At 44.2% G+C, this 9,411-nt stretch overlaps 1 protein-coding gene across 1 annotated transcript in view; it reads right to left on the bottom strand.

The window, feature by feature from the left end:
* Window positions 1-988: 988 nt before the first annotated feature.
* The window catches only part of LOC137509446 (scaffold attachment factor B2-like), a 996,257-nt gene continuing 987,834 nt past the window's right edge, over window positions 989-9,411 (bottom strand). The window contains exon 11 of the mRNA XM_068233833.1: window positions 989-1,891. The gene's annotated coding sequence lies outside the window, so the exon portion shown is untranslated. The remainder of the gene's footprint in view (window positions 1,892-9,411) is intronic.

Here is a 9,411-nt window from a genome sequence, read left to right as displayed (position 1 = left end):
AAAGAACGTTTTCTCTGAGAAACGCGTTGTGTTTACTAATAAATAAGCCCCTTTTTACACCTTACTACCTCACCACTCTCTATTTTATTTGCGGCAAGTCACAGCGGTTATATCTGCTAGCCACACAATACTACTCAGTACGCTACTGACATCGCATAGACACCGCTCACGCTCGTTTGATCCCGCAAGGTGAGTGTGCGCCAGGATCTAATGTTTGGCCTGCCTACAGCCTCCCTGAAAGTGTCCAAACTGAGAACATGACTCCCTGGTGGCCCTCCGGATTCCCCGCCTGGAGCTGGATCGTGAGCCTGGCCCCTAAAGGGACAAACGCTATCAGAGGCTGTGTCCTACAAGCAGCCATTTCTGAAGAGGTGAGACCTGTCTTTTGCATGGTGGATGCTGCTATTTATTTGTCACTCAGAGCGCTCTCTCTTTTGCATGTTTTTACTTTCTCTAGTGGATACTGAGAGCTGCCTAAGGAGGGTTGCCAGATCGCACCAACAGGGAACTGTCTACATTCCTGATTTGCATTCCTTATTTAAACATATCTGGTACACTTTAAAGTGTACTCGAGATGACATGTAACATGATGGAGATAAACGTGTTTTTTTAATAGGATAGCAAATTTATATGATTATACAAGCTGTACCAGTGTACTACTTTACATTGTATCAAAGTGTCATATCTTCAGTGCTGTCTAATGAAAGGATATGATAAAATATTTACAAAAATGTGAGAGGTGTACACCTGCCAGATGAAACCCAGCAGAGGCGGTCAGCACTGCTCTATGCCACCCGCCACAATCTATCGGTCTCGATTGTATGTGTGGAAATGGAATACTTAATTTGAATGTAAAAGACCTTTTCTTGTGATATGCAGAATCTCAATACAACATCTATCACATTGTCTGTCAATTTACAGACATTGGCCCTGATTCATACAATTACTTCTCAGCGCTCGGCAAGCAAAAAAACTCACTTTAAACAAGTTGTCCCTGATTTAGTAAAGTCTTTCTATAAGTTTATTACTAGATCTTGAATAAAACCTAAAATTGAGATCTCATGAGAGAATCTCAGTACAACAGGGATAACGTGTGCAGCTTGGTACTTTCGATCACTGTAAAATCTTGCATCAACATAAAATATACACAAGTAAATCCAGAGCACCTAACTTGGTCATAATCCTTTGTTTCTTTAATTTTCTACGTAGTGGTGAAGGGTTAGAATGATGCTTCTTAACACAGCTTGCATTCCTGCTATATTCTTGTTACTTTGTTATTTGCAGTTCCCATGGTTGCAACACCTTGATTTTTAATAACAACCTAAAAAAAAGTCCTCATCCATCTTCATTTCAGGAGGAAAAAGCACCACCAGTTACTTTATTATTCTCTGTGTTCCTGTTAAGCAAACTTTCACCTCCGTATATTTATATCGATGCAGACAAACAAAAAGAAAAAGTCTAGCTAAGAGTGTAATTCTTCTTCAGTTTACTCTATGCACTATCCGCTATTAATACTGCCGTGTGCAGGCAGCACTCGGCAATATTACTGTTACTACCACCAGCAGTATTCTGCAGTTTATGCTGCTAGCACAACTGCCGGAGCAAGCACTCATGTACCGAAAGTCACTCTAACAGCAAAAACCCACAGTACACTGCTGGTGGTAGTAACGGCAATAACTGCCTGCGCATGACAATATTAGTAGCAAACCTCAAAAAGATAGGCTTGAGACTTGAAAAGCAAAGAAAATTAGTGACAGTATCTCTGTAAAAGTAAGATGATTAATAACATTGCGCAAATCTGGGATCATTGGATCTGTTCTGTCCTCCAAAACTTCCACCTTGAATTCCAATTGTAGACATATTGTGAGAGCTTTCTTTTAGTAGATAGTTGCTGTACAAAACAGAAGAAAAAAAATTAAAAAAAACTTAACAACCATATCCATTTTCAGTAAATATTTACTTAGATATTTAGTTAACGCACCTAGGTTTAGCAGATAAGAGCCAGAGGAAAAATATATACAGGTCCTTCTAAAAAAAATTAGCATATTGTGATAAGGTTCATTATTTTCTGTAATGTACTGATAAACATTACACTTTCATATATTTTAGATTCATTACACACAACTGAAGTAGTTCAAGCCTTTTATTGTTTTAATATTGATGATTTTGGCATACAGCTCATGAAAACCCCAAATTCCTATCTCAAAAAATTAGCATATTTCATCCGACCAATAAAAGAAAAGTGTTTTTAAAACAAAAAAGTCAACCTTCAAATAATTATGTTCAGTTATGCACTCAATACTTGGTCGGGAATCCTTTTGCAGAAATGAAGTCTTCAATGCGGCGTGGCATGGAGGCAATCAGCCTGTGGCACTGCCCAGGTGTTATGGAGGCCCAGGATGCTTCGATAGCGGCCTTAACCTCATCCAGAGTGTTGGGTCTTGCGTCTCTCAACTTTCTCTTCACAATATCCCACAGATTCTCTATGGGTTTCAGGTCAGGAGAGTTGGCAGGCCAATTGAGCACAGTAATACCATGGTCAGTAAACCATTTACCAGTGGTTTTGGCACTGTGAGCAGGTGCCAGGTCATGCTGAAAAATGAAATCTTCCTCCATAAAGCTTTTCAGCAGATGGAAGCATGAAGTGCTCCAAAATCTCCTGATAGCTAGCTGCATTGACCATGCCCTTGATAAAACACAAAGGACCAACACCAGCAGCTGGCACATGGCACCCCAGACCATTACTGACTGTGGGTACTTGACACTGGACTTCAGGTATTTTGGCATTTCCCTCTCCCCAGTCTTCCTCCAGACTCTGGCACCTTGATTTCCGAATGACATGCAACAGTTGCTTCCATCCAAAAAAAGCACTTTAGACCACTGAGCAACAGTCCAGTGCTGCTTCTCTGTAGCCCAGGTCAGGCGCTTCTGCCGCTGTTTCTGGTTCAAAAGTGGCTTGACCTGGGGAATGCGGCACCTGTAGCCCATTTCCTGCACACGCCTGTACACGGTGGCTCTGGATGTTTCTACTCCAGACTCAGTCCACTGCTTCCGCAGGTCCCCCAAGGTCTGGAATCGGTCCTTCTCCACAATCTCCCTCAGTGTCCGGTCACCTCTTCTCGTTGTGCAGTGTTTTCTGCCACACTTTTTCCTTCCCACAGACTTCCCACTGAGGTGCCTTGATACAGCACTCTGGGAACAGCCTATTCTTTCAGAAATTTCTTTCTGTGTCTTACCCTCTTGCTTGAGGGTGTCAATGATGGCCTTCTGGACAGCAGTCAGGTCGGCAGTCTTACCCATGATTGCGGTTTTGAGTAATGAACCAGGCTGGGAGTTTTTAAAAGCCTCAGGAATCTTTTGCAGGTGTTTAGAGTTAATTAGTTGATTCAGATGATTAGGTTAATAGCTCGTTTAAAGAACCTTTTCATGATATGCTAATTTTTTGAGATAGGACTTTTGGGTTTTCATGAGGTGTATGCCAAAATCATCAATATTAAAACAATAGAAGGCTTGAACTACTTCAGTTGTGTGTAATGAATCTAAAATATATGAAAGTCTAATGTTAATCAGTACATTACAGAAAATAATGAACTTTATCACAATATGCAATATGCTAATTTTTTTAGAAGGACCTGTATATACTAAACCTGGTGTGTCCACGGTGTGGAGCTTTTGTCCCCAAGCTGTCTCTGTCTAAGCTACACTGCCCAGCTGCACTAACCCCCCTACTACTCCTGCGGCCCTACCAGCTACACTCAGGGCCGGATTTGTACTTTCCAGTGCCCTAGGCCTGCTGTCATCTACCGCCCCCCGCCACCACCACCACTACCAAAAAACATTCTGACCAACACTGACTATCGATCATTGGTTTGAATGGGCTCATTTCAATTGTGCTGCTCTGCCTCCCATTCAGCCAAGAATCAGAGGATGCTCTGTCTGCTCAATAATTCCTGTAATTTGTGCTCCTGCCCGAAAGTGCACAGCAGCCAATAGTGTTCTGGGAATGCATACTTGAGAAATGACACTGATATATGTACTTGTCAAGAATGCATAACACTATACTGGCGTTGGTTGCTGTGCACATCTGGGCAGGAGCGGAAAACTTGCGCAAGTCACAAGTGGCCAGAGCATGCGCTGCTTCTTTGTCCTCTGTGCGACTGGCTGCAGTCAGAGACAGGTGACAGGGAGCGCAAGTGGCCAGAGCATGCGCTGCTTCTTTGTCCTCTGTGCGACTGGCTGCAGTCATAGCCACATACAGGTGACAGGGAGCGTGAGTGGCCAGAGCATGCACTGCTTCTTTGTCCTCTGTGAGACTGGCTGCAGTCAGAGCCACAAACAGGTGACAGGGAGCGTGAGTGGCCGGAGCATGCGCTGCTTCTTTGTCCTCTGTGAGACTGGCTGCAGTCAGAGCCACAAACAGGTGACAGGGAGCGTGAGTGGCCAGAGCATGCGCTGCTTCTTTGTCCTCTGTGAGACTGGCTGCAGTCAGAGCCACAAACAGGTGACAGGGAGTGTGAGTGGCCAGAGCATGCGCTGCTTCTTTGTCCTCTGTGCGACTGGCTGCAGTCATAGCCACAAACAGGTGACAGGACAACTCAATGGAGAGAAACAGAGAACAGGTAAGTAGCAAACATCCTGTCAATACCCACTTTGGATGTTTGGTTGTAATTAGAGCGGACCTGAACTCAGAACTTCCTCTCTGCTTCAAAAGATACACAATAACATAATAACCTTTAAAAAAAACATTTCTTTGTTACAGCTGATACAAATCCTGCAATAAATCGGCAGTGTCCACTTCCTGCTTTCATGGAAGCAGACATATCGTTAACATCCTGTGCTTTCAAATTAGCTTAGATGTTGTGGCAGTCAGGGAACACAGGAGAGATCAAATTACAACATCAGATTAGACACAGATGAGGGGGAATTACACAGGCTCTCTAAAAAAATACAAGGTAGATTTTCCTATGTTGTCCTGTGCAAGAGTTCAGCTCCACTTAAAAGCATCTGAATGATATTTATTTATATTTGAAAAATCTATGTATCTCTTTTGAATGTTGAAAGTACATATGGTGGTTTGCTCTAACATATTGACAGTATACAGGAACAAAGTCTTAAGAAGGCTTATTCACAGAAAGATTACTTTTTTTCTTTTAAGCCAATAAATGGTATCATCCTCATTCAAAACTCTCTGCTTTCGCTGTGGCTAAAATGGTACAATGCTTTACTGCTACAGGAAAGGAGAAGGATGCCAAACTATACAGACTAGCATAGAGGTAGTAACAGCTCAGGTGACAGTGACAGTTTAGCAATGAAAGTAAAGCAAACAGCATTTTTATTCCTCTCATAGATGGTAGGAACAGAAAATGAGTCAGGAAAGAGTTAACTGAGCCCACTGCTGGCTAGGAAGAAAAAAAAACCCTAAAGCCATACATTTAAGTAGACTAGAGATAAGAAAGTGTAATTTACAGCTGCTGGGGTCAGGGTCACAATTGTAAAGGAGAAAGTGAAGAAATTAGCAGGGTTCACTGATGTCTTTGAATGCCTGCATTCTTAGTTCTATCTGCTTTGAAATGTAAATCCCTGGTATATCTCACATCAACTTGTATGATCATGATAAGAGGAATTGATCATCAGATGAGGTGACAGCAGATGTTGATTGAGAGAGAGAGACTTGCTGGAATTGGGGAGCTCTGGAATTCAGCTATTAGTGCAGAGCAGGGCGCTGGCTGTCTGCGCTGCGGGACCAGAAGAGGTGATTAATTTTGACATATGACCTCTTCTCTCTCCAAGTCATGCCGCCCTTCTTATCTTATCTGATTTTATCGCCCTAGGCCGTGGCCTTTGTGGCCTTTCCAGAAATCCGGCCCTGGCTACACTAATCGTACTTAGTGGTAATAGTACATGGTACAGGAAGCCTTCTAAAACCCAATGGAAAGGATGTTATATTGTGCAATACACATGGAAATTCAGACTAAAAAACCCAATCCAGACTCCCACTGCTAGCACAAATGCCTCACATCTCTCATAAAGCGGTCACTGTTTTTACATAGATTTAAAACCTCATGAAAACCACCCAGGGTCAAACTTCCTAGGAAGACCGCTAGGCACAAAATGCCTCTATTGCTGGAGTGCCTCCTGCTTGGTGCCCTCCAACATCTGCAGCTGCTTTACTGGTGTCCTCTAACTGCGCCGGGGTCTCCCAGTTAGAGGACACCAATAAAGCTGAAAGGATGGAGGTCTTGGAGCTTATAAAGTGGCAGGAGACGCTGGAGCATGCTGGCTGATAGGTAAAGGCTTAGGCTGCACTCTGTCTCGTATCCTGGATAGTGGCGGGAAAGTGTACTGGTTAAGGGCCCTGCCTCTGACACAAGGGACCTGGTCCGCTAGGAGAAAAGCACGATTTAAATGTTCTGTGTCTGTATCCTTCTCCTGCATTTGGATATGGTGTGGAAACAGCCGTGGGCACAAAGTAATGGCTTAGGCTGCGCACTGCAGCATATTGTAAGCAGTCAGGGACTCTGCTGTGGGGATTGTGGTTTGGCCGGACATTTGTATTTCAAGGTTTTTTTTTGTAAACATCAATAAGTATTGTAGTGAAACATCAACATAAGCATCAATTAACAAATAACGTATATTAACAGTGTAGCGCAAATAATCAAGGTAAACATTAACATAAACTAGGTCAGTGTAGCTAATAAAAGCTCCAGTTGTTCTCCAGAGGACTACGGCCTGTTGTCTGGAGCAAGCATGGGAGTGGTGGCCGCACATTTGGACCATTAGACACAAAGACCCCACTTTGTACTTCTGTCTCCCTTTATGCCTCCTGTCTCCCTTTGTGCCTCCTGTCTCCATGTGCCTCCTTCAGTCCCCCTGTGCCACCTCTGCCTCTTTCTGTGCCCCTTTGTGCCTCCTATCCCCCTGTACCTTTTTTTTTCCTCTTGTGCTACCTCTTGCCCCCTGTTCCTCCTTCAGTCCCACTCTGCTTCCCTCTGTCCTCCTGTGCCTCCTCCTTTCTCCCTTTGTGCCTCATTCTGTCTCCATGTGCCTCTTCAGTCCCCATGTGCCTCTTCAGTCTCCATGTGCCACCTCTGTACCCTGCGCCTTCCTCTGTCCCCCTCTGCATCCTTCTGTCTCCCTGTGCCTCCTGTCCCCCTTTGTGCATCCTTCTGTCCCCTTTGTACCTCCTTCTGTTCCCTGTGCGTCTCCTTCAGTCCCCCTGTGCCTCCTCCTTTCCTCCTGTGTTTCTTTTTGCCCTCCTTTGTGCCTCAATCGGTCCCTCTTTGTGCCTCCTTCAGCCCCCCTGTGTGCCTCCTTCAGTCCCCCTGTGTGCCTCCTTCTGTCCTCTTTTATGCCTCTTTCTGGCCCTCATGGCTTTTTCTGTCCTCCTTGTACCTCCCTCTGTGTACCTCCTTCTGTCCTCCTTTGTGTCTTGTGCCTTCTTCAGTCCCCCTGTGCCTCCTTCTGTCCCCCTTTGTGCCTCCTTCTGTCCCCCTTTGTGCCTCATGAAAGTGGAGCCCTGCCTATGTGTATTTTCTGGTGAAAAGCTGCCCATATTATGTGTTTTCTGGTGAAACGTTGCCCGCATTGTGTATTTTCTCATGAAACACTGCCACATTTACGTGTATTTTTGTGGTGAAACGCTACTGCAATAAGTGTAATTTTTGGTGAACCACTGCTGCATTACGATTATTTTCGGGTGAAACATTGCCGCATTACGATTATTTTCATAGAGGGCGCCACAGGTTTTCTCGCTTGGAGTGACAAAATGACTAGAGGTGCCCCTGGATCTGAGTATTTCACAATCTGCTCAGTTACTGGGATTTTCACACACAACCATTCTTTGTAAAGGGCACAAAGCTCCCTTTACAAAGAATGGTTTGAAAAGGGAAAAACATCTAGTGTGCGAAAATGGCTTGTTGATGATAGAGGTCAGAGGAGAATGGGCCGACTGATTCAAACTGATAGAAGAGCAACATTGACTAAAATAACCACTCGTTACAACCGAGGTATGCACCAAAGCATTTGTGAAGCCACAACATGCACAACCTTGAGGCGGATGGGCTACAACAGCAGAAGACCCCACCGGGTACCACTCAAATAGGAAAAAGAGGCTACAATTTGCACGAGCTCACCAAAATTGGACAGTTGAAGACTGGAAAAATGTTGCCTGGTCTGATGAGTCTCGATAGAGTCAGAATTTTGACAGAATGAGAACAAGGATCCATCATGCCTTGTTACCACTGTGCAGGCTGCTGGTGGTGGTGTAATGGTGTGGAGGATGTTTTCTTGGCACACTTTAGGCCCCTTATTGCCAATTGGACATCGTTTAAATGCCACGGGCTACCTGAGCATTGCATCTGACCATGTCCATCCCTTCATGACCACCTTCTGCTGATGGCTACTTCCAGACCAGGCATCATGTCACAAAGCTCAAATCATTTCAAATTGGTTTCTTGAACATGACAATAAGTTCACTGTACTAAAATGGCCCCCCCAGTCACCAGATCTCAACCCAATAGAGCATCTTTGGGATGTGATGGAATGGGAGCATTGTGCCCTGGATGTGCATCCCACAAATCTCCATCAACTGCAAGATGCTATCCTATTAATATGGGCCAACATTTCTAAAGAAAGCTTTCAGCACCTTGTTGAATCAATGCCACGTAGAATTAAGGCAGTTCTGAAGGCAAAGGGGGTTCAAATACCATATTAGTATGGTGTTCCTAATAATACTTTAGGTGAGTGTATAACAATAAAATTTCTATAGCGCTTTTCTCCGATAGGACTCAAAGCGCTTAGGCTCTCTCAGATTCAGTAGTTGGTAGTAGAATGAAGTATTCACACAACAAAAATATTTTTGCAAATGTCAAACTGAACAGGTGGGATTTCAGTCTGGATTTGAATATGTCCAGAGATGGAGCTATCCTGATCTGCAGAGGTAAGGCGTTACATAACATAGGAGCAGCATGACAGGCTCTGGGACCAAAAGTTTCCAGGTGGACTCAGGGTATGACTAGGTTATCTGGATCTGAGATTGCAAGGATTGCTACGCAGCTGTAACATTTCTTTCATGTATCCAGGGCCCAGATTATGTAGTGATTTAAAAGCTTTATGGAGGAAGATTTCATTTTTCAGCATGACCTGGCACCTGCTCACAGTGCCAAAACCACTCGTAAATGGTTTACTGACCATGGTATTACTGTGCTCAATTGGCCTGCCAACTCTCCTGACCTGAACCCCATAGAGAATCTGTGGGATATTGTGAAGAGAAAGTTGAGAGACGCAAGACCCAACACTCTGGATGAGCTTAAGGCCGCTATCGAGGCATCCTGGGCCTCCATAACACCTGAGCAATGCAACAGGCTGATTGCCTCCATGCCACGCCGCATTGAAGCAGTCATTTCTGCAAAA

This window comes from Hyperolius riggenbachi, chromosome 1, assembly GCF_040937935.1.
Source record: "Hyperolius riggenbachi isolate aHypRig1 chromosome 1, aHypRig1.pri, whole genome shotgun sequence".
Taxonomy (NCBI): Eukaryota; Metazoa; Chordata; class Amphibia; order Anura; family Hyperoliidae; genus Hyperolius; species Hyperolius riggenbachi.
Note: the sequence above shows the minus strand (reverse complement) of the source record. Positions and strands in the feature narration are given on the sequence as shown.